Source organism: Leptonychotes weddellii, chromosome 12 (genome assembly GCF_054177405.1).
Source record: "Leptonychotes weddellii isolate Sample4059 chromosome 12, ASM5417740v2, whole genome shotgun sequence".
Classification (NCBI taxonomy): Eukaryota; Metazoa; Chordata; class Mammalia; order Carnivora; family Phocidae; genus Leptonychotes; species Leptonychotes weddellii.
The window spans coordinates 7,923,673-7,949,749 of NC_138380.1; the positions used below are offsets into that span (position 1 = coordinate 7,923,673).

Genomic DNA, 26,077 nt, shown 5'->3' on the forward strand with positions numbered 1-26,077 from the left:
GACATTGCTGCTATAAACATCGGGGTGCACGTACCCCTTCAGATCCCTACTTTTGTATCTTTGGGGTAAATACCCAGTAGTGCAATTGCTGGATCATATGGTAGCTCTATTTTCAACTTTTTGAGGAACCTCCATACAGTTTTCCTATTCTACATCTTTTAATTGGCCTTAGCAGTGCAAAATTCTACAGATATATTATGGAATGTCCTTTATAGATGCCACTGGGACTTCAACTAATATTCTTCCAGCTGGGTAACATTGATACTCTAACTTCTTTATAGTGTAATTATGTGCTCATTTTCTCCTGAGCAAATGTCTTCATAATTCCTCAATTAGATCTTATTAGTACATGTCAAAGTCTAATTGGCTGAGGATTGATCAATTTACCATTAATTCTTCAAATAAAAATCACTAGGAAAAAAAATGTAACAATCTATTAATTCCTCATGTGAGGTTTTATGTTTGATTATAAGTGAAACAAAAAGCAATTATACACCACTCTAAACTCTCTTTTGCATTAAAAAGTTCAGAGTTCAAAGAATACTAGTAGTTCTTAAGAGGAGGTCTAATCTTATATTAAGTCCCATACTCATGAGAACTAAGGTATATAGTTACTCAGGGAATGTATTCATTAACCCTTAAGAGATAGACAACCTAGGCCTCTTGATAACCACATTTTGAGGAAAATAATTTCAGTAACTAAATGAAGTAAAACTTCTTTTGGTAAAATATAAAAATTGTTAAATAATAAAAATGCAAAAAAAATTTTTAGAAAAATAACATTAATATAGAAAAAAATACTCTTAGTTTATACCACTATATAAAATAACTATGGTTGTATATAAATATATTATGGAAAATATGGCATAATGCTTAGTGCTAAGGGGCAATATAATTTTTTGAGTGAGTTTGGCTACTAATGGGAGTGAATGGTAGAAAAGTATTCAAGAAATTATCCCATGTACAGCGTATCAATATATATATGCAGCACTTCACAAACAAAAAACTTAAAAGAGACAATAAAATAATTTATTCTATGAGGACTGTGATAATAGAAATCATTTTGCAAATCATCACAGATATATCATTCACTTAATGATGTTTACATGGCTTGTTTCTGCTTTCAGCTATGATAGAATACTTCTCCTGCCATAAAAAAAATCACAAAATTACAAAATGTATAATCCCTTTATAGGGATTAGACAATGGACAATACAGGATCCCTGATCCACAAGAGAAGACAAACAAATGAGGTAACCCCTGCCAGCTTCCTGACTTTCTGCCTCGTTTACTTTCTGGATTGTGGCATATGAAAGAGCATCCCAGAGTACAACAGTGTCAATGAGATGGAGACATATCAAAATCAAATCTCCTGAGGAAGCTGGAATTTGTAGGACAAAGTACCAGGAGGGGGCAGCTCTAAAGAGAAAGAGCTCTGGAAATCTGCATAGGATCACCAGTGAGCCTCTGGAGTCCAGATTCTGTATGAATCGGAAGCTGTGTATTTGCAGACCAAGACTCCACAAGACCAGGTAAAGGCCATTATGAAATGAACAACAACCAAAGGGAGCCCAGGGTGGGAAGTAGTTTAATTTCACACTTGAGAGAAGTTGTTGAACAAGGCTAGGCATTCAGCAGACATCTCAGAAATATTAGAATAATTTAGTCCTAAACTAAGGGCTACTCTGGGCACATCTGAATAAATGTTGGTAACAAGCCTGAAAAAAGATCAATCTGACCTACAAATAAATTAACTCCTTGCTCAGACAAAACTCAACACTTCATTAAGAAAGGCCGTGAAAGTTCAGAAGCTCAACAACATAGCATCCATAATGTCCAGCATAAAAATTGTTTTAAATATAAGACATTTGGGGGAGAAGGAAAAAATGAATTAAACCAGAGAAAAGTCAGTCAATAGAAACAGATTGTAAATAACAGAGATGATGAAATTAGTTGACCAGGACTTTAAAACTGAGCTTATAAATTAGTTCCATTATTTGAAAGAAAATATAAAATATTGAATGAACAATATGAGATATTAATGGGGAAAATATACAACTAAAGAGAACAAAATGGAAGTTTCTGAAATATATATATTATATATATATATAAATTTTGGAGGGGGCAGGGAAGGAAAGAGAGAGAGGAGGGAGGAGAGGGAGAGAGAGAATCCTAAGCAGGCTCTGCACTGAGCCTAGAGCCCGATGCTGGGCTGGATCCCAGGACCCTGAGATCAGGACCTGAGGCAAAACCAAGAGTTGGACACTCCATTGACTTAGTCACCAGGTGCCCCTAGTTTTTGTTTGTTTGTTTGTTTGTTTGTTTGTTTTAGTGAGCTCTATGCCCAGCATGGATTCCAATACAGGACTTGAACTCATGACCCTGAGATCAAGACCTGAGCTGAGATCAAGGATCAGATATTTAACCCACTGAGCCACACAGGCACCCCTAAAAAATACACTTGAAGAAACAGTGGTTGAAAATAGTAAACCCAGATATCTGAGGAATTCAGAGCTGTAAACAGGATCAATACAAAGATAAAAACACCAAGTCTCATCATAATCAACTGGTAAAAAAACAATGCTAAAGAGAAAAATCTCAAAAGTAGCCAGAGGGTAATAACATCTTAGCAAAAACGATGCAAAGCAAAAGACAAAAGAATGACATCTGATAGGATGGAAAGGAAAGGAAAAAACAAATCTGTCAATCTAAAATTCTATATGCAGCAAAAATATCCTTTAAACATGAAAGTAACATGATATTTAGGGCAAAAGCTGAGAGAATTCATCACCCATAGGTATAAGAAACGTAAATTTTTCAGCTTGCAGGAAAATTTTCCATATTGAAACTCATTTCTACATGAAGAAATGAATGCTAATAATGGTAAACATGTCAGTGAAGATAAAATACTTGTTCATGTTTTCAAATTTCTTTAAAAGATAACTGAGTGGGGGCACATGGGTGGCTCAGTCAGTTAAGCGTCTGCCTTTGGCCAAGTCAAGATCCCAGGGTCCTGGGACTGAGCCCCGCATTGGGCTCTCCCTGCTCAGTGGGAGCCTGCTTCTCCCTCTCCCTCTGCCTGCCGCTCCCCTTGCTGGTGCTCACTCTCTCTCTCTGTCAGATAAATAAAATATTAAAAAAAAAAAAAGATAATTGAGGTTTTTTTTTTTTTTTAAGATTTTTAATTTATTTATTTTGGAGAGAGTGAGTGAGAGAGAGTGACTACGAGCAGGGAGAGGGGCAGACGGAGAGGGAGAAGCTGACTCCTCGCTGAACACAGAGCCCAATGCAGGGCTCCATCCTGGGACTCTGGGATCATGAGCTGAGCCAAAGGCAGACACTTAACTGACTGAGTCACCCAGGTACCCTTAATGGAGTGTTTATTTTATTTAATTAATTTATTTTATTTTTTTAAAGATTTTATTTATCTGACAGAGAGAGAACACAAGCAGGGGGAGTGGGAGAGGGAGAAGCAGGCTTCCCCGGGGAGTGGGGAGCCCGATGCGGGGCTGGATCCCATGACCCTGGGACCATGACCTGAGCCGAAGGCAGACGCTTAACGACTGAGCCACCCAGGCGCCCCTAATGGAGTGTTTAAAAGAAAAACAGGAACAATGAATTAGAGGGTTTATAACAGATGTAGAAGTAAAACCCAGGACTACAATAGCACAAAGGAGAGGTGGCAAGAAAAAATACATTCTGTATTGAATGTCTTAGGTTACTAGGAAGTGATGTAATATTCTTTGAAGGTAGGAACCCTATATCAGGGAACAGCCCACTTTTTCTATAAAGGGTTCAATACTAAATATTTTAGGCTTTGCAGACCATACACCTCTGGTAGAACTACCAACTTCTGCCATTGTAGCACTGAGGCGGCCACAGACGATATATAAACAAGGGTGTGACATGTTCCAATAAAAGTGAGAAACTGTAACTTCTCCTTCAAGTATCAGCATGTCCACTGCAAGCATTACCTCCAGCAGAGGAAGCTGTGATGTGCCATTCAGGTCCTCCTTTATGACAGGAGGAATTATTACCTCAGTTATTTCAAAGTGGCTGAGAGACAGTCGTTAGCTGTAATTCCTCTTGAGGAACTTCCTGAGTGAAAAAGAGGCACTGTATCCAAGGGCATGTCCCTTCCTGGGGTTGTACACATGCAGTGACTGGTCAACCAGGAGTTTGAAAGGGCACTCCTTCTTCCTGCCCCAACTTGGGAAAACTGGTGGGTCATGGCAGTCTGTAGGATTGGTTGAAGCCTCCATGGAGAGTAGATTGCATCTCAACTTCTCCCTCTGCCTCTCTCCACTTCATCCCTTTACCTTCCACAAGTCTCCATCCCAAAGGTACTCTCTAATAAATTCCCTACATGTTCTTCTCCATCTTAGAATTTATATCCTGGGGAATCCAATCTGCAATACCTCCTTGGAATCTCCTGATAATCTGCTCACTAACAATGGGAGTTCGTTGTCTCTGTCCGTGTGTGTTATTTATATGCTGTTTTTCCCCTGTTGTAGTATCTGATATTCCCTACAGTCATCTATCATCCACATGCCTATTTTACCTAGAATTCTGTAAAATGTTAGAGGAGCTGTAGATGAATTTCTGGGATAATAACACACCCCATCATCAAGAGATTATTCATATACTTTCTTATCTGTTAGATATATTGTTCCAAACTTAGGGGAAATTCTACAGCTAACTGCATAGAAAATTCTGTGTGTTACCAAAAGCAACAAGGTGATTTGGTCATTGAAGTAAATATGCGATTATTACAATGACTGAAGAGGGGCAAATGTGAGCAATTAATTGTTCAGTGAAATTAGAATATTTCTCCTAATTAGTCCTTAAAAAATATTCCAGTTTAAATTTTCTTAAGTTACTCATTTTTACTGCATTACAATTTTTCATTGAGGAGGCAATTAACTACAACTACTTAATCCCATTAATCTCACTACTTTAAAAAGTAGAATTTATTGTCAACTTTAAGGGAAACAAAATTCTAAAAGAAGGGAAAATATAAGTTAAAAGTTATTTCTTTGCAGAAGTACATGTGGAGAGAATAGTGATTAACCTCAAGGGGAGGGCAAATGTCAGGCTTTCATGAAGAACATGGTAGAAAGATCAATGAAAAGTTTCCTATTTCTCTTTGATCTATAAAGCAGTTTAATTTGGGGAAGTTGATTATTTTGTTCATTTGGCTTGTGAAATGTGTAGCCTCTATTGATCCAAGGATTAAGGATGATAACTCTTTCATCACAAAAACCTCGGGAAAATTGTATATAAGAGAGAAGTGTTCCCCAGCATATTGTGGAGAGTATAAGAGGGCAAATGCATTCCCAGTGGATGTTGTGATAGCTCAAAGGAAAAAAAACTGCAAAGTTGAAGAGAAGGTAGAGGAGGTAGAGATAGTGAATAGTCATAAACTCTTAGTTTCGAAGAAGACAACACTAACTCTTATTTGGAAATAAAAGAACCAAAAATATCACTTGATAACTAGAAAGTTGTTAGCATGAACTGAAACATGTGCACTTATATAAAACTCTTACCATTCCCTAGACAGGAAGGATGCTGTTCCCTCCCTCTTTTTCTCTCCCTCTCCTCTTCCACTTCCCTTCATCCCTCCCTTTCTCTTCTCTTTTTTTCTCTTTCACATGCATACACCCCGTGTGTGTGTGTGTGTGTGTGTGTGTGTGAATTATGAAGATACATAGTGTTTATATTCTAGTGTCCCATTCTACTGGGGTTACTTGAGTGATAAATTGTAATAGAGAACCTGGAGAAATGAATGAAACTAGCCCTCTAAACTTAGTGAAAGCTTATAATTATGATGGCTATTTCTGCTTTATAATTTATAAACCAGTACCTCTGAGAGAAAAGAAAAACTTAGTAGGTGGTTCAAGAGAGGGCTTGAAATTTCTTTTCTAGTGATAAATGTTTCCTGCATAAACATGATGTTCAAGTGGGTGGTTGTAAACACCACCAGAGATTATAAGCCTAGCTTCTAATTTAAAAGAAAAAGGTAGAAAATTTTTTTTTCAATTAAGTGTAGAACTACCTTTAATAAGTGGTTGAAAATATGTATCAGATGAAAAGAATAAATTGAAAAGGAGACTTTCAGGCAAGATAGTATTATGAGTTCAGGCTTGGAGGCCTCCTTCTACTATAAATACATAGTATTTTTAGATAAAATAGATAAAAAGAAAATTGAAAAGACATAGCCAGGATAAAATATAAGATAAGCATCTCCATGCACAAGAAATGCAACCCAAATGCAAGGCAATGGGTAGGACCAAAGCAGGGGCTAGCTGGAGTCAGGGTCTGGGAAAACACAGAGGCAGCAGGGCACTGGATCCTGGGGACTACTGGTAAATGTAAGTCTCTCCATGTGTGTCAGAGAAAGGAAGCCTGGGTCAGGGCTGAAAATAAAGACTAGCCCAGGACTAACTTGCTTGGGAAACAAGACTAAAACAGCTGCTTACTGACTTAGAAATATGGCTTAGATAGACTGTGCCCAGAGAAGTTAGAAAACAGGGGGCACCTGGGTGGCTCAAAGTGTCTGCCTTCTGCTTGGGTTGTAATCCCAGGGTCCTGGGAGGGAGCCCGGACTTGGGATCCCTGTTTAGCAGGCAGTCTGCTTCTCCATCTGCCCCTCCCCCCCTCCCCCCCAAGTAAATAAAATCTTTTAAAAAAAGGAAGTTAGGGAACAGGTATATATGAGCTCAGCACCACTGACTCGGTGACTGGACTTACAATTCTCTAATAACACTGCCAGACAAAGGCACAAGGTCATCCATGTAGGTTGTGGTTCTGGACTAGGGATGTGGGAAGCTGAATACAGAAAGTCACAAAACTATCCAGCAGAAAAGGAGGTGAGAGACAGAGCCAGAGAGCCAGGGAGACTGGTTGTCAAGAAGAGTGTGCAAACCAAAATTTCAAATCACAGGAAAGAAAACAAATGCCACAAAGTCAGCTAACAAAGTCAAAAGTTCAATGGGAATTAACTCCAGATGTAAGAACCATTGAGGACCAGTGGAAATAAATATGTTTTATATTCTCAAAAATATAAAATAAGTAATGTACCCATTAAAAACAGCAGTAATGATCAGATACAACCAGGGGAAATAAAGCATTTACAGATACTACAAAGAACCAAAAAGTAATCTTAGGAATAAAAAAATATAGTCATTGGGGCGCCTGGGTGGCTCAGTTGGTTAAGCGACTGCCTTCGGCTCAGGTCATGATCCTGGAGTCCCAGGATCGAGTCCCACATTGGGCTCCCTGCTCGGCAGGGAGTCTGCTTCTCCCTCTGACCCTCCTCCCTCTCATGCTCTCTGTCTCTCATTCTCTCTCTCTCAAATAAATAAATAAAATCTTTAAAAAAAAATATAGTCATTGACAGGAAAAAGAAAACTCCATCAGAGGAAAATCCACAAATTACATATTACCTCAGAAAGAATCACTCAGCTGAAAGGTAATATTGCAGGATTCATACAGAAGTCAATATAGGAAAAAAATGAAACATGTTAGAATTCAAGAACTTCTGCTTTTGACCAAGATGGAGTCATAGGGATTGAATTTACTTCCCCACCTGGAACAATGAAAAAGCAGTCAAAATATATGAAATGATAGTTTGCAAGACCATAAGATATGAGGCAATCAAGGGCTGGAATCCCTGAGATATGGGACAAAATGAAGTGAGTCCTACTTCCCAGCTTCCTATTTTGAGAGAGTTTCCAGGATGAGACATTAAAAGAACCCAGGCAGAACATGATGGAATCCTTGAGTTGAGAAGAGAGAGCTGTGAGACCAGTTGGCTGGAGTCAGAAGCAAAAGAAGGAGTAGAAGGGGCCTTCCTCAAAGTCTTCAGTTGAGTAATGATTAGCATACATATATGGAGAAACTACCCAGAGCTGAGCAAAGAATCATCTGAATGGAGGAAGGTACTTCTGCTTCGTACTACTTACCATATGATCCCACCATGCCCCTCCTAGGTATTTTCCCAAGAGAAAATGAAGCCTGTGAACATAACAAAGTCCTGTGCACAATGTTCTTAGCAGCTTTCCTTGTAATAGCCCAAAGCTGAAAGCAACCCACATGTCCATCAACAGATGAACAGATAAACAAATGATGTATATCCATATACTATTCAGTAATCAAAAGGAATGGACACTGATGCACACTACATGATTAATCTGAAAATAATCTGAAAGGATCCAGGACAAAAAAAGTGCATATGGTAAATTCCATTTATATAAGATTCTAGGAAATGCAAACTGTTATATAAGAACAAGAGCAGATCAGTAATTGCTGGAGGAAGGGAGACAAGGAGGGGGAAAAAAGGGGGTTTACAGTGATGCCTGGGTGGTTCAATCAGTTAAGCATCTGCTTTCAGCTTCAGGTCATGATCCCAGGGTCCTGGGATCAAGTCCTGTATCGGGCTCCCTGCTCAGCAGGGAGTCCGCTTCTCCCTCTCCCTCTGCCTCTCCTCCTGCTTGTGTGTGCTCTCTCTCTCTTTGACAAATAAATAAATAAAATCTTAAAAAAAAGGGGGGGGTTACAAAGTGGCAAAAATAAACCTCTTGGGGTAATGGATATATTCATCATCTTGACTGTGGTGATGGTTTCATAGGAATAACATACATAAGATTATCAAATTGCATAATTTAAATATGTAACTATTAGTGTACATCAATGATACATCAATAAAGTTGTTAAAATTTGTAGACAAGGAGGATAAAGATGGAGTTTCAATGAGAAGTCTAAAAAGTTCTAGAATAAAACAAATATGTAGAATATAAACATTTGAAGAAGTAATGATTGAAATTTTTTCAAAATTGACAAAGAAAAAATAAAAGTCTTGATGCCACAGATTAAAAAGGCCCTCTGAACATTGAAAAATATATGTAATGTAAGAGTATCACTAAAAGTGTATTTTGAGGTACAAATGAAAGCTGGTCTAAAATAATAAGACTAATGAAAGGCAATATTTGAAAAAATAAAGTTTAAGCAGACAATTGAGAATTATCTCATTGATTAAAAAAAAAACAAAACAACATCTGAAGAGGTGCAAAAAGTTGCCTGCTAATGAGCTCAGATTTTATTTACAGTGGGACATAAACAGCTAGAAGGTGTGGCATCTGACCTACTTAGAAGAGCTAGAACAGGCTTCAACCAAGGAGCTATAGTTGTTGATTGGAAGCTAGAAAAGAGAGCCCCAGTCCTTAATTAATATCTTTTGTGAGCTAGAGAAGTGAAAAATGGCAATGCCACGGTTATTCCTAAAATATGGGAAAATTAATGCCTATATAATGTTAAAATGAAAGAGTATTAAAGTACATTTTGAAACAAAACAGAAAAGGAGAATTGATTTTATCAGACATTATTAGATGACAAGACGACAGAACGGCTTGTCTCCCATTTCTGCCTTCTCCAATGAAGATAAGAGATTTCCCTTCATCCTAGAAGGAGCAGAACTAGTAACTGAGTACAGGAATTACCTCCTGTGACAAGTTGGGACATAAGCAGAGAGATAGAGCTGCTTTAACTTTTTTGAAACATTTAGCTTATATCCCAAAGGACTGGCATTATTCATCAATGTAACCTAGCTTCTTTGAATATTTATCAAAGGAGCTGCCAGAAAAGTAAAGATAGCCCTCCCACCAACACACATACACACACACACACACACAAACATTAAAAACAAAGGACTTAGTGAATCTGGAAACAAAAATAGATAAGAAAGCTCTTCAAGATCTGGCATGTGGGTTATGAGCATTTAGAATAAAGGAGAAATGGGGGGTTGGTGATACTGGAGGCAGTTTTGGTGGGTTACAAGGATTTCCTTTTTGATCATTTCCTTGTTTAATAGAACACAGTAAATTCCGTAAATATATGTATAAATTGATTTTAGCAAAGCATTCGGCAGTATCTCTCATAAACATAAAATGGTAAAATGTGGTCTGGAAGATAACAGTTTTGGGGGCACCCAAAATTAGTTAATAATTATGCCCCAAATATTTTGATTAATGACTATGTCAACTTGAAGAGAGCTCCCTAATGATGTGTCACAGGCTTTCATCCTGTACACTATCATTTATATTTTTATTACTTAAGGCATGGAAGACATGCTTATGAAATTTGTCAATTACATAAAGCTGGAAGAAAGACCTAATAGGATAACTAACTGAATTATGATGTAAAATGTTCTTGACTGACTGTAAATCTGAGCTTGCACCAGCACAATTTATCATCAGTAATAAACCAAGATGGCCATCATGAACACGTGCATTATCCTTTTCACAACTAAGGTGTATAATGTGTAGGAATAAAAATGCAATCTTAATTTACTTTGTAGAAAATACGGTGCTGAAATGATGGCATCTAACTATGGTACTATATTTGCAGGACTATGTTCAAAACATTTTTGATACATTTTTATTAAGGCTTTACATATAAACAGAAAAATGAACAAATCATAAACATATTGTATTAAGAATTATTACAAAATGAACATAACTGTGTAATCACCACACAGATCTATAAAGAAATCCTTGCCAGCAACCCATAAGCTCTCATGGTGTCCTTTTCCAAATGTGGTCACCTTTCCCCAATGAATTGCTCCAGAGATTTATCCATGGAGTTACATTTAGCAGTATATACAGCAGGTTGTAGATTGCTCATTTTCTTTATTGTCTGATATTACATTGTATAATCTACTTCTCTTTATGTATCCATTCTAGTGTTAAACATGTAGATATCTCCAGTGTGGAGTTATTCTGAATAATTTAGCCATCAACATTTTTGTTCATGTCTGTGAACACCTATTTGTGCACTGCTGTTGGGCATATGCCCAGAAGTAGGACTGCGGGTCCATACATGTTTGTATTTTTAAGTTTAGTCAATTTTACCAACAACTTCCCAAAGTAGTTGAGTCGATTTTTACCCCTGCCTCCCCAAACATACACGGTAGTATGGTCATGAATTTCCGTTGTACCACATCCTTACCTAAATTTGATGTTGTTAGCCCTTTTGTTTGTTTTTCCTGTAAGTTTAGTTTAGACATTCTGGCTCAATGTAAGTTTAATTCTCATTTTCCTGATAACTATACTTATTCTTTTAATACAACTTATTATAAAATGATTGTAAATTAAGACATAGGTGTTATGAGTGCAAGGATAGGCAAACAGACAAAATAAACAACAAACAGGGTTCTAGAAGGGAGTGGGGGTAGGTGGATGGGTTAGTCTTGTGATGGGTATTAAAGAGGGCACGTTTTGAATGGAGCACTGGGTGTTATACGCAAACAGTGAATCATGGAACACTACATCAAAAACTAATGATGTAATGTATCATGATTAACATAACATAATAAAATAAAATTTAAAAAAAAAGAAAATGACAGAACTGGAAAAAAACAAAACAAAATATAGATTCCTGAAACAGAACCATATGTATACAGTGCTAACATAGGGAATACAAAGAAATAGTAGAGAAAAGAGGTATTTTTTTCAATAATATATTTGAGGTCAATTGTATATGCACATGGGAAAAAAGTGAAATGTGACTTTCCCCTATACTGTACTCAAAAATCAAGTTAAAAATAGGTAGATCCAAATGCAAGGGGTCAAACATTAAAGCTTCTAGAAGATGATATAGGAGAATAACATCATATTCCTGGAGTTGGGAAAGATTTCTTAAAGAGGACTCAAAAGCACTAGCTATATAAGAAAAGATGGATAAATTAGATTATATTAAAATGAGAAATTATTGATTATCTGAAGGCATTAATAAGAGAGTGAAATGGATAATCACTGATCAAGGGATGGTATTTCCAAACATATAACCAACAAACACTCATATACAAAATGTATAAATAAGTCCTGAAAATCAGTAAGAGATATTCAAACAATTCAATCTAAAAAAAAATGATCAAGGGCTCTTAACAGGCAGTCCACACACACACACAAACACACAAAGGAATATATGCTATACAACATATTAAAAAATGCTCAACCTCATGGGATTGGCATTTTAAGACAGACAAAAAACTAAAAATGTTCAAAGAGAGTAACCAAAATCATGAGAGCACCTAATTTCATCATATTTCTTTGAAGGGACCAATGATGCTGAAGCTTTACAAGAAAAAATCAAGGGGTGACAATTTCCATCTTCTACTATTTGAAAGAAGAGATAAAAAGTTTCTCAATGGTGCAATGATAATACCATAAACTCCACAAGTATGCACCCTGATGTACATAGATTATGCAGCTTTAAGTCATATTTTTGAAATTAATATGTTGCTTGAACAAAGTGAAAAAATTTACTTCTTGATTCAACACTTGGTTGCATTTGTCATCTATAGATTGCTCATCTTACTGCAAATTCTTTATATTTTGGAATTTGATCAACAAAGAAAACAATATCAAACTGATTTTAAGAAATATGAAACAAATACTTTGCTGGGAGAACAAAAATTTCCTTATTAAATATGGTTGTTCCTTCAAGGGTCCTACATACTACACTATGAAAATTTGCAGGGAGATCTCTTTATAATGTTGATAGTATCCAGATATGAATTGCATCATCAAAATCAGTAAATTTCTTGGAATTAGGCAAAATTAAAAGCAAATCTATTGAGGCTTCTTTACATATTCCTCACTTCAGAGGTAAATCACTATCTGAGATATGAAATAGGCTTACTGCAAGGCAAGTTTTGTTTCATATATTAAAAAATATACATTTTCAGGAATTTCACAGGTCATCTATATTTTAAGACCTTTAACTTAAGCTAATTTATTTTTTTAATATTAAATATTACCTTAAGAATATGCTATAATAGACAAGGAAAAGAAAGCTAGACACAAGAACTATATTGCTGTGTGAAATTGCATAAAGGCTGGATAGCAGCTGAAACTAATGTGAGCTCAAAATTAGGTATGATGAGCTTCTTGTTCTGCATAGAAGCCTCAGTATGATTTCTATTCTCATCAGAAAGAGTAGATCTTCACAGGAAGTTAGCCTGGGCCAGGGTGTAAAAGTGAACACATGTACACAAGTCTAATTAATTTAATATAATAATTAAGTTTGATTAGAAAATCTTGAACATTGACATGCTCTGCAATTTCTAAATTTCCTAACCACACAGTGTATACAATGTATGTTCTTATTTTTTTAAATGTCTTGGAAATACTGTAACAAAGAGAAAACAGACGTTTTCTGTGTGCTACTTTAGGTGGTGGTATCAGGAAAAGAAGATTAAAATTATAAGTAGTCAGAATTCAGTATGACAATTTAAAAAACATTACGATAATATCAACAATAGAGTGGATTACTACAAGTAGTGAGCTCCCCATTACTGGAGCTATTCAGCTGAAAGCTGGATAATAAGAATTTCTTCAGAGGGGAATTTTACTTCTGATGGAAGGCTGGACTAACTAGCCTTTCATTTCATTCACAAAGAAAGTTGGAATGTAATACAAACTATTATGTTGAATTTATTAGCAATACTATCAAGTGACTTCTATTTATTATTGCCTTAAAACTAACAGCTATCCAAGTTTTGGTTGATCTATTTTATTAACATCGGGGGAGGATATTATTTATACTACCGCTAAGTAACATTTGACTATATATAACCTTTATTATTAAAGAGTCTGGTCGATTCCATTTTTACCACAAATAACTTCCCTGGTTTATTCATTCAGCAAATATTTATAGAGCACTTCTAGATGCCAGCCATTAAGGGTTTTGTGTTTTTTTTGTGTGTGTGTTTTAAAGATTTTATTTATTCATTTGAGAGAGTGAGAGAGCATAAGCAGGGGGAGGGGCAGAGGGAGAGAAATTTTTGTTAAAGCACTCATTGTATTTAGGTTAAATATTATTTTTGGCTTAATATATGGTAAGTGAATTCTCACTCAAGAACATGTATTTGCTCATTCTTGAAAATCATTTGGTTGTCGTCATCTGTTAAATCTTTATAAATTAAATCTTTAGCCATTATCTTTAAAAGGTCCTTGGGTTGAATCAGAAATCTCGTACTCAAAATGCACAAAGCTGGGGTAGGAACAGTCATTTGAAGTTCAGTTTTAACACGTTTTACTTGTCTGCAGTTATTATTCAGACATATGCATGCCCAAGCCTGTGAACATATTCACCACCTCTTCCTCAGTGTGGCAGAAGCAAATGGCCTAAGTGGGTCAGGAGAGGGAGTGGACAGAGTATTCTGATGTGCTAGAAATGAGCAAGGACTTTCTCATTCCACGTGGGATGGGCAATCTTGGTGTTGGTCTGCTCCAGAGTTATCTAGCAGACTTGACTGAGGGAATGCACAATTCTAAGTGAAAGTTTTAAGAATTCAAATTTAACTCATCATGATAGAGAATCCCTTTAACTTCTGTAGCAGCTTTTAGCTAAGTGGCTAAAATTAAGTGAATTTCAAAACTGATTCTCATCTATATCATCAAAACCTAGTCTCTAGCTAGCATTTTATACCAAGTGAGGTTTGGTTATTTATTACGGTTTCCTTCACTTAAGAAACAAAAGGGTCAGAGGCACATTCACAAAATGAAAATGTTCTCACTGGTAACTAAATATAGTTTATTGTTTATTAACAAAATAATTAGGGATGCAAGTAATATCTCCATGCCATCTGCCTCAGGGACTCCTTTACTGAAGCCTCATTAGGGGCCGAGCCTCTGCCATAAAAGAGATCAGTGGAAAAAATGCGAATAGCAAAAAAGAGGTATACATATTATCTGCACATTAGCAAAATCTGTTATTGGATATGCAATAATGCCAATGATTTATGCAAATAATATATGCAAAACTATATGCAAAATTGTCTGTAGTGTGTACAATGATAGTCAATTGATACACGTTTTATATATACAATGATGCATGCAACAATACAAAATTGTCAATGATCTATGCAATGATCTAAGGAAGATATCTTGCATATGCAGTGATTTTCAAGCTAGGTCTACATGAAAGTACAGAAAGATGATGCCATTTTCCTACAAAAGATCATGACAGTTGAGACAGATATTTCTACTGACTTGAAGTAAGTGGAAAATTGCCTCATTTCTCCACTTTTTACATTTGTACACTCACTCTCTATGATGTAGCAATTTGAAATGTTTGAAAACATAGGTTTCTTTCTCTGTTTTAGTTCCCCCCCCCCTTTTTTTTTGTTTTCAGAGAGAAACTGCAAAGGGCTTATTTTCAAGATCAATATAGTTAAATTTAGTAAACATACCCCTTAAATCAAACTCAGATATCTTTTACAAGTTCTGGATCTTCCCCATAACTCATGCATAGTAAGTGATTCCTTTCTCTTTGGCCAGCACTTTTTGTGCGTATTATTTGTTCCAATCCCTAAGCCCAGTTCCTGGATGCAGGCGTTATGCCATTTCCAAGTTCAGGCTTAGAATCCTCACGAGCCCTGAGGGGGGTGTCTGTTTTGGGGGTGAAGACCGTTGTCAACCCCCCCCCCCAGGCCATCTGGCCCAGACATTGCTTGCCCTATGGCTGTCTGTTCCCCAGAAGGCTTTGGGAGGATAGCCCATGAGGAGATGGCCATGATGCCATCTGCCCTGGAACTGGTTCTTAGTGGAGACGGAAAGTGACTTTGTGGGTGGTTGCAGTCCTTATGGGAGGTGGGGATGGAAGTGATAAAGGGCTGCAAGGACCTTTGGAGGAACTTTGAAGGGGATTAGTCTTGCAGTGGTGAAGCCAGGTATCAGGAGATGAGCAGGGCCGCTAGTGGTAGGAGATTCCAAGGAGAGTGCAGGGGGAAATCTTGTCTGTTGATCAAACAGGGATGGGGGTGGGAGGGTCATTGCTGACTGAGCTGCTGATTCTTGTAAATCGCATCTAAAACTCTCATTGTAGGGTTGGCACTGTGGGAGGAGGGTGGTTGGGATCCAGCTCATTCTTTCTTCTTTTCTTTTCTTTTTTTTTTTTTTTTCCTCTGAGTCCATTCTTGAGGCTGGTGGGGAGGCAGGAGAATTCCCCCTCCCCAAGCCTTTAGTGTGTGCCGAGCTTTCTCACATTTACATTCATATAGTTGGTAACATAAACCTATTTCACCAAAAAAGTTGTGGGTGTATTTTGATATAAATAGAAAATATTTATAGTAGTACCACCTCTTTAGGGTCTGAATGTGTAGGGAAACAACAGTAGGGCATATATATACATATATATATGTATATATGTACATATAACAGATGGGTCTTGGAAATGCAGTTGTTTTTAGTACAGTCTTCTATAAATGTCATCTTCATATACATAAAGCCATCAATTCTCCTTGTGAAGAACTTCTTTAATAGGTTTTCCCATAGTGCAAGCTTGAAATTGGCTGTTCTAACAATGCAATAGGACAACTTAAAGAAAAAAGTCACAAACCATATCGAGACAAAACAAAACAGACCTCAAATGCCTCGTATACCTTCCTAGAGTTAATATCTTCCACTGCCATGAAAAATTACTCACCTCTGCCCAACCCCACATCACTAATTCTATCTGCAGGCTGAGACTGAAGTAATGTATTATAACAGAATGACCAGTGGACCAGAATCAGGAAGCCACAGGACCTGACTTAAGACAGGTCACACTGCTATAATAAAAGTGGCATAGACTGGGGGGCTTAAAAACAAATTTATTTCTCACAGTTCCGGACGTGGGGGAGTCTAAATTGGGGGTCTGATAAGAGTCTTCCTCTTGGTTCATAGACGGCTGTCTTCACATTGTGTCCTCACCTGGTGGCAGGGGTCAGGGATCTCTCTGGGGCCCCTTTTATAAGGGCAATAATCCATTCATGAAGTAGCAGCCCTCAGGACCTAATCACCTCCCAAAGACACCAGCTCCAAATACCATCACACTGGGGGTTAGGTTTCAATGTATGAATTTGCGGGGGGGGGGGGCACAAATGGCAGGTCCCAAGCCTCATTACAAAGATAAGTTTGTGTTACCTTATGGAACACGGTGTCCAAATGAAAAGCCTCAACGTTTCGAGTCAGCCATGTTAAAAATTAAAAAAGAAGTCATAAATAGTATTCGATGAGAAACCTTGGAACAAGAGGATACAATATTGTTGGCATAAATTCTTTGATAAGTAATGTTCTCACCATTTTTTTAGCCATCTCATTCACAAAAGTTCTCATCATAAAATACCTGAAACCCAATGATTGTAGGAGTAAGACGATAAGCAATATTAGCGATAAGGGCAGGTGGGGCAAGGTATTTATCTAATGCAAACTGTATTTCTCTTATGGTCTATTTTCTCTATTTCTCTTTATATTTACTGACATACAATGAAAAAGCAAGAGATTGAAGTATTCAGTTGCTAACTAGACAATTTTTGATTAATTCCTCCAAACATAATCTTGTAACTTTGTGATAACCACAGAACTGTAAAAACGCATTTGTTGTAGGAAATTGGATTTTTATATTTTAAGCTGTAAGTGAATGCCAGTCTTGTATTATCTAATTTATCACTATGAAGGAAAAAAAAGAAATTCCACATCGAACCTGCCTTAGGGTACCTGGCCTAATTTTCTGTATACTATATCTGTGCTTTTGTAATTCAGAAAACGTGAGATGATCTGGATTTCTAACAACTTCTGATCAAATTACAGTGGTAACTTTGTTTTATGCTGGAGACAAAATGCCACTGTAACTGCCACATGAAGAATAAATTGTAAGGGAGTACAGAAACTAGAGAGAAAGAAAAAAAAAATCACAAGAGAACTGATTTAAAGCGTGTTGTCAGTGGGAAGGTGGACGAGAGAAGTGACAGAACAAGCTGCTAGACTGGGTTTTAGGGTCAGGGCTACCAATGGCAATGGTGAGAGAAAAGAAGGGATCAAGGATAGCTTCTGGATATTTTCGCTTGAGGAACTGACAGTGTATTGGGATGGTTTCAGTTATCCCTGGAAGCAGATGGACCTATGTCATTCACTTCGCTTCATGTCATCATGTGGGCATTTTGTCATCTCACATCCTCACCAGAAGAAGGGTGTATATAGTACAATAAGATACGTTGAGAGAAAGACCACCTTCACATAACTCTTATTATAGTATATTGTTATAATTGTTCTATTTCATTACTGTTATTAATCTCTTACTGTGCTCAATTTATAAATTAAACTTTATCATAGATATGTATGTAAAGGAAATAAACCATGGTGTGTGTGTGTGTGTGTGTGTGTGTATATATATATATATATGTTTGGTACTATTCACAGTTTCAGGCATTCAATGGGGGTTTTGGAATATATCCCACATAGACAAGAGGGGGGGAACTACTGTATTAGAGAAGCACATTTGGGGAAGAAAATCAGAAGTTGTGTTTCCACCTTAGGTTTGAGATGTCTATTAGACATTCAAGTCAAGATTCCAAGTAGGTTGTATATATAAATCTGGATATGAGGAAGAAGTCAGGGTTTAGGATATAAATCTAGAAGCCATCAGTATATGGATGATCTTTAAAGGTGGCTTTAAATGAGATACTTTTGTGAAGGAAGTGAACAGGGTCCAGGACTTGAGTGGACACACCAACATGTGGTAACTGTTTAGAGAAAAAGGAAAAGGAATGTCAAGGGAGATAGGAAGAAAACCAGGAGAGTGGGGTGCCATGGAAAAACAAATATAAAAGCTCTTCCAGAAAAGAAAGTGGTCGACTATATTATTTTTGAGTCGATGTGGCAGCACGTTTTTTTTTAATAGTCAAAATGTAATCACGCTTTTAAGCTCTGAACTCTACCTTGCCAACACTGGAATATTTTCTCCTATAGGAATAAGTCTTATTGTTGGTCACTCCTTCCCTAAAGGAAAGAGATATGTGCATGAATATGGTTTTTGTTCTACTATACCACTACTCATAACCAGCTGAAACTGAGACATCTAAATTTTCATAGGGGAAAGTTAGGGAACTTTGCACAAAAAAATTATATAGAAAACTTTGTAACCAATAGAAATAACAATAAAGATTATTTCCAAATTATTTATGAAAAGAACAGAAAATGAAACTAATTATACATTGATTTAAAGTAGGTAAAATTATGAATAAAACGGACTGGTATAGAATAAAATTTCACATCTTCACTCGCTTGACATATTATCATTATTATTATTTTAATTTTATGATATAAAAGAGTTTATCAATGTAATTTTACCTTCTGGCATGTTAACTAGTGATGCTGAATATCTTCCACACACATACATACACTAATTAAAAAACTACTAAGTAAATTTTCTCTTTATGGCCTTTGTCTATTTTCTTACTGATGTTTTAAGGATTTTCTTATCCCACTGTATGAGCTTTAAAAAAGTATCTCATTTAAAGCCACCTTTAAAGATCATCCCACTGTATAACAGGCATGTTACTCTTTAGTCTCATTCCCATAAATAAAATACTAATAAAATGGTTTACATTCAATGCTCATATATAGTAATAGACTTACATGTGATCTTTACCCAAATTCCCATTTTATGCATGTTTAAAAACACAATCCTGGCAAGTTTAGGTGACTGGCCCAGGCCACAGAGAACAAAGGGGAGAATTTAGTTTGAACTCTGATGAGTCTGATTCCAAAGCCCAGCTTTCTTTCACCATACAAAAAATATTTTTTATAAGAGATATTAAAAATAAAAGATCACTGAAAACATAAACATAACATCTTTTATTTTCATTTATAGTTTTGTTTTCAAATGTGATTTTGCTTAATGAAGAAACATGAAGCAATATGTTAAGCAGAGAGGAGTATGCAAAATACTTTGGCCTTCTTAAGAAACTGAAAGTAAAGCATTTCTATGAACTTCTTAATGGGCAAATCAAATCCCTTTAAAAATTAATGAAGTGTCACTAGTTTAATACTGAAATAAAGGCAAAAAGCATCATGCTCCATTAGCAACACTGTCTCCTGTTATTATTTGAATTTGGGGTTAAAGATGACTCTTTCTCACCATCCCTTAGTAGAGAACTTCCAATTCAGTGCAACTGTGAAAACTGTCCAGCACAAGAACAACAAGCGTATTTAAAGTTAAAAAAGAATATGAGAGAAAATGAAAAAAAAAAAGGATATTGTAAACTAATGAGGAAAAATATAAAATACAGAAATGGTTAGCCACAATACTAATGTTTACTTAGCTCTCACTTTTCATTCTAATTTTTCAAAAATTACAAATATATGTGCTGTAGACACATGTAGCAAGTAGACAAGAATTTCTTTATGAGTAAAGGCATCTATCATCTTACTTATCACATCTAGTGAATTCTTGAAATTGCTATTACTGAACAGTGAAGCAGTGTGGTATTGTGTATTTGCCACAGTCTTATCAACAGATTAACAATCAGGTAAGACAAGAAAGTGCATTCAGCACTAATTCATGGGGAGAAGCATTTGTCATCTTGAAAATATGCTCTCCGAGGATATGAAATTTAATGACTATGAATTAACTCTAAATAGTTTGTGACTTCAATGTAATTATGGGTCAGTGAATTGCAAGGTACATGTTCAATAACTGAGAAATAAAAGTTAATTTTTCAAAACATAAGGCTAAATTATTTCTTTAAATTATTCATACATTTTTTCTTTTTTTAAATAAGTGCTATAAGTCTCAGGAAATATTACACTTACGTCATCCTGATGAGAGATGCATTATAGTATTTTTTTTATAACAGGGGCTTGGGAGATCCATCTGGTCAGACCAAAAGTGGATGAAAGATTTGTCTTGAAGCTAATACTGCATCACATTGCTAATACACACTATATATACTCTTTTAATATATATTATACATACTATATATGGAGAGAATATAGCGTGTGTATGTATGTGTGTGTGTGTGTATGTCTTTGGGTTAGCTCAGGGTGTGAAAGATAATGGGTGTAGCTAAAGTCCATGCCTTTATACCTTCCTATCACTCATTCATCTGGCTTTGTTATCAGTTCAGATTTACCTTGCTTTCAGAGTGTTTGGGAACTCTGGCAATCTTAGCTTTTTAACAAATCCTACAGATTGTTTACAGAAGAATATGAAATATCAAGGAAAGGATTTTCTACAGCCAGTTTTCAAATGTTCAGTTAGTATGGGATCCAAAGACTTAGCATGCAGTATGTACTCTTTTTTTTTTTTTACATTGTTGATAACAATTTTATTTTTTATTTTCTTTATTTACTTCACATTTATTGTGTGATAAGCACTGAGCTAAACAGGTTATTTATTTAATCTTGCAACACAGCCCCAAGAAAAAGATGTTATGCCTCTGCTAACAATAAGAACATTAAAGACTGAGGGGGCGTATTCATTCTTGCAAGGTTACAGAGATGGCTAGGGGAGGGGGTCTAGATTCCAATCTGAAATGGTTAGAATCTAACCTCTGGGTTCAGGAGCCCATCAGCTGTCAGTCAAGCTCAGTGCAGCTGACTTAGACTTATTATCTAGTAATTTTTTCCCACTTATATCTGGGTGTGTCCAGGGAAGAGTTTTTTCCTAGTTAAAGGAACAGATTGAGGAACAACGTAAAGAATAAGAATGATAGTTATATCAGAAATACTAGCCAAGTCACAGGTGAGCAACACAGCTTAAAAGCAGCAGAAACCTGCTACCTCTGCTTTCTGAAGGACATTTTAGGCTTCTATTGATAAAACCATCTAAGTTGAAATGCGTTCTAGCCATACTTTACAATTTAGTTTACATTCTTTGCAGTGCTCTCGATCAATGCACAGGATCTTGTTATATTACATGAAATATAAATTAGAAATATCTATAGAAGAATTATTTGAAACATATAATGCTGTTGTCTTTGGGGTTTAATTTTGTATATTGTAAGGAGATGAAAATAAACCCCTAAGGCAGAAACATAATTGTATGCTTCAATGAATAAATTATATTAGGGAATGTACTTGAGAGATGGCAAGAAACAAAAGACAGGCTGCTTATGTAACAAACTCTGTCTCCAATGTAAGTAACAAACTTTGTAGGCTGCAGTAACAACATCATATCAATAATTTTGCTATTTTCCAAGACATTTCTTATTATTTCTCCACATTTAAAACCAAAGACAAAACGTGGATTTCTGGTACCCCCCTCCCCAAGATCACCAGCAAATGGAATGTAAATCTTAAAAGCAAAGAACTTAAAGAGTCTGAGACATTCTTAATTACAAAAGAAAGGGGAGGGTCATTATCTTGATGTTAGAATAAGGCCTGTGTACTATTAGGAGAAACATACAACAACACATGTGTTTCAGCAGCAACTGAAATCTAATAAAAGGGACAGGCAAGAAGAAGAAAATACAGACACAGAGTGAGAACAGAGAGAAGTACAAGGAAGGAAGACAGGCACTGACTAGGTGTGGAGGGAGAAGATTCAGTTGGTTTTAAGGTGTGGGTTAATTAAGGTGGACCAACCTTGGGGTAACTTGGTTAGATGGTCACTGGCAAAGGTAGTGCTTATACATGTAAATCAACACAGTATTTCTGGAGGTGATTTTGGCAATATTCATCAAATACATTCAGTGCTTCTTTTCTTTGTTCCAACAGTTCCATTTCCAGGTGTCCTCATCACCACCCCCCTCCAAAGTAGCCAAAGATGCGCTTAGAGAATGCCTATTACAGCATTATGTGAAATTGCAAAAGAAAAAGGGGTGTGTGGGGGGAAACTCATCTCAAGATCTAATAATAGGGAATTATCTAATTACAGGGAACCAGTTTAATAAATAACGATCTTATTAACAATATACAAGACCACGGGATCGTGCTTATAAAATTAAATTAAAATGACATTACAAGTGATACATGCAATAATATTGTTCAGGTAAGCAGTTAGTTAGGTTATAACAGGATGCCTGGAAGTCAGCTATGAGGAAGTCCGAGGCCAGTCCTGGCAGCACTCCAAACGGAACCCGTAAGAAACCAGATCTGACAGAGCAGACAGGCCCAAGATGACTGACAACTGAGGCCACAGTTCACCTTATTCCTTCATTATCCTACATTACCATATCGAAATTTCCTCCCCAAGGGTGCCATGACACGAAACCTTGACCAAATAAGGAAGAAAAGGTGGGTAACCCACATTCCCAGAGGAGACCACCCTGCTTCCCAGAGATCCCCACCTCCAGTCATGAATATTCCACCCCTCTGTTAACAACTGACAATAGAGACCGAAGTCCACAGGCCAATGGGCTCAGCTCTCCCTTGAGCTCACCTGCCCTCACATCCAGAGAGTACACTTTCGCTTTATTAAACTGTGAGGCCTCCCCAGTCCACCCGGCCACACTATTATAGAATTCCAATTTTGTGAATAAAAAGAAAAATCATACCCTGAAAGATTATCAGTAGACAATCCCAGTTTATAGGATTATGGGTAAGTTTTCTTGTCTTTGTTATTCCAGTTACTTGATTTCCAAACTTTCTACAATGAGTATGTAATGTTGGTATAATTTTAACTGATGTAAATATGAATTTACAAAAACTCTCAACATCTACTTAAACACTGGGAAACTTTATGCATTTATTTATTCCTTCATTTAACCAGCACTTCGATGGGACCTATCAGGTGCTGGCCTCTGTTCTTTAAAAATACTATTTAAATTACTCCTCACAATAACTCTGTGAGGTAGGTCTATCATCATGCCATCTTTACAGTATGAGCCAGAGCTGGGATTTGAAATCAGCGAGTCTGGCTCATAGTTTGTGTCTCAAGCACTATGCACTGCTTCTCTGTTCTGAAATGGGCCAGATGAAGCAGCCCATTTTAAGGGTCGTTAATGTGGAGTCCTTATTTTTTCAGTGGTCAGAATGGCATCTTTCTATAAACAAGATACAAGCAAACTTAAGAATGGGATCCTATTCCTAGGTCTGTGGTTCCTGATTCCTGTTTTGTGCAATTTTGATAACTAAGCAGATTAAGGTGAAAACACAAAATAAATCCTCAGGCTACTCCTATTTGTGACTATCCAGACAGTATTGTGCCTCACCTTCATTGCAAATATATTCCTGAAATATTTACCCACTCTAGCAATCACAAACGTTTATCCTATTGTAATGGATAGTGAGGGACACATAATCGGTGTTTTACCTATGACCAGGAAAGTTTTTGGCAGGCATGCATACAACCATGGAGCAGGAAGGAGTGACGAGAAGTCATCTAATTTACAATGGCATGCTGCTAAATGAGATTGACCTATCTTGTGTCTACAGTGACTTCATTCCTGACTTATCAGAACCTGAAAATATGAAAACATACAGCTTTAATTATTCTGGTCAGCTATGCTTTTTTTTTTTTTAATTGACTTCGGCTCTTTATTATTCTCATTCTCAAATATTGCAGTTAGGTTGGTCTGTGTTAATAACAGGCGGACTAATACAACAGTTCAAATAAACATATAACTTCTTCTATAGTGCAAACTTTCCGTCATTGCTCATCTCCTTTTTCCAAACCCTACTTGCTTTGGTTAGCTATTCCTACTGGTTATGGCACAGCTGCTTCCCTCCTGATCTGGGAATCAATATTATGATAAACATAAAGTGCTGGACATAACCCAAGCTAGGCCAAGAGATGTCTATCTGGGGCATCCGTCTTCCTCCCTTCCTCCCTCCCTTCCTTCCCTCACTACTTTACTTCTCTCTAATAAGCAAATCCATATTTTTTTTTCCCGGATTCAACTATCAATTTGTAAGGGCCAGCCTTATGCCCAATGCCTTGCTTGGTCCTCTAAGTCTATTCTGGCTGTTTCTCCAAACTCCTGTACCCTGAGGGTTTAAGTTCAAGGAATGTGGGCCACATAAGCTCACGGTCTGGTTTGAGGGATCACTGGCCACTTGTTCTTCTCTGATGCTAATACCTGGCTCATGTCTTTTTTGTCCTCTCCTGCAGACCCCAAGCACTATGATTCCTTCCTGTATTTTACTGAGAGGGGCCAGTGAACACCTCCTCCACAAACCCACTGGCTTGTCATTTCAGCCCTTTGTTGCCAGACTCTGTTTTGCTTCTTGTTTGACTCCTGTACTTTCAGGGGAGCGAAGAAAATGTTTCGTCCAGTAGGTGGCGCTGGTACCACCAAAGACCCACGAGGATTCCAGAAGCAAGAGAATTAGGATACAAATGGGCCTGCAGATAATGAAAGGAAGCTTCCCCAAACCCTCTGGTGTACCACTGAGGTGGAGTATGGGGACCAGGGTGGAAAGAGGGACAACATCCCTGAGACCGGGGTTTGAGCAACTCTTGTCACTTTATGGATACTTCAGACCAGATGAGTATTACTTCTTGTTAATTAAACATCTTTCTAAATTTTTGCATGAAGTGTGGTTAGGAGTGCTAGTTTTGAAGTTCCTCTATAAGATTTATTTTTCCAGGTGCTGAATGCTGATTAATGCAAGTGACATTGTTGTATATGTAATTATTTTTAGGTTTACTTACATCTAACTTTATACAACAAAAGATTTAATGTGGCCAACATATACTTTGAGTACTTACAGCATTTTTTGTATCTTTTGCTTTATTACATTTTTTCCACTCAGAAAGAAAACATGTATTTCTCTCTCCTTCCTCATAGATTAAAAGTCCCTGGAGGTCAAGAGCTGTATCTTCCTCATCTTTGTGCCCCCCAAGCCCCAACCATAGAGTCTAGCCCAAAGCATTCACCAAATATGTGTAGACTTGAAATGATTTAGGATCCTGAGGACGGAATAAATTTTCCTTTATAAACGAGCATGATAAATAAACCTGAAGCAAAAATGTTGTTTTCCTAGCAAATAAATCATTAGCACCTAAAAGTAGGATCAGCAAGGTTTGTTTTCTGCGACTAAAAACATAAACCACCACGTATGATAGTTCTATCTCTTTTACAGAGGAAGGGAGCCTCGTGTCTCCTCCCTTTCCCTGGGTAGCCTGCTTCCCTTGCCATCCCATCTCTAAAACTGTGCCCATACATACATAATCGGAAGATGCAGTCAGAAGGTGTAGGCTACTTCTAATGGATTTATCTCAGGTAAAACTCAACAATGCTCAAGTCCAAAGGTAGAATTTTTATCTGTAAATTGAAAACCGGTTTCAAACCTTAGCCTGGAAGAATTGA

General features: G+C 36.9%; 1 protein-coding gene across 1 annotated transcript in view; it reads right to left on the reverse strand.

The window, feature by feature from the left end:
• CNTNAP2 (contactin associated protein 2) overlaps window positions 1–26,077 on the reverse strand; it is a 1,739,191-nt gene that overhangs the window by 1,181,138 nt on the left and 531,976 nt on the right. The gene's annotated exons all lie outside the window — the stretch shown is intronic.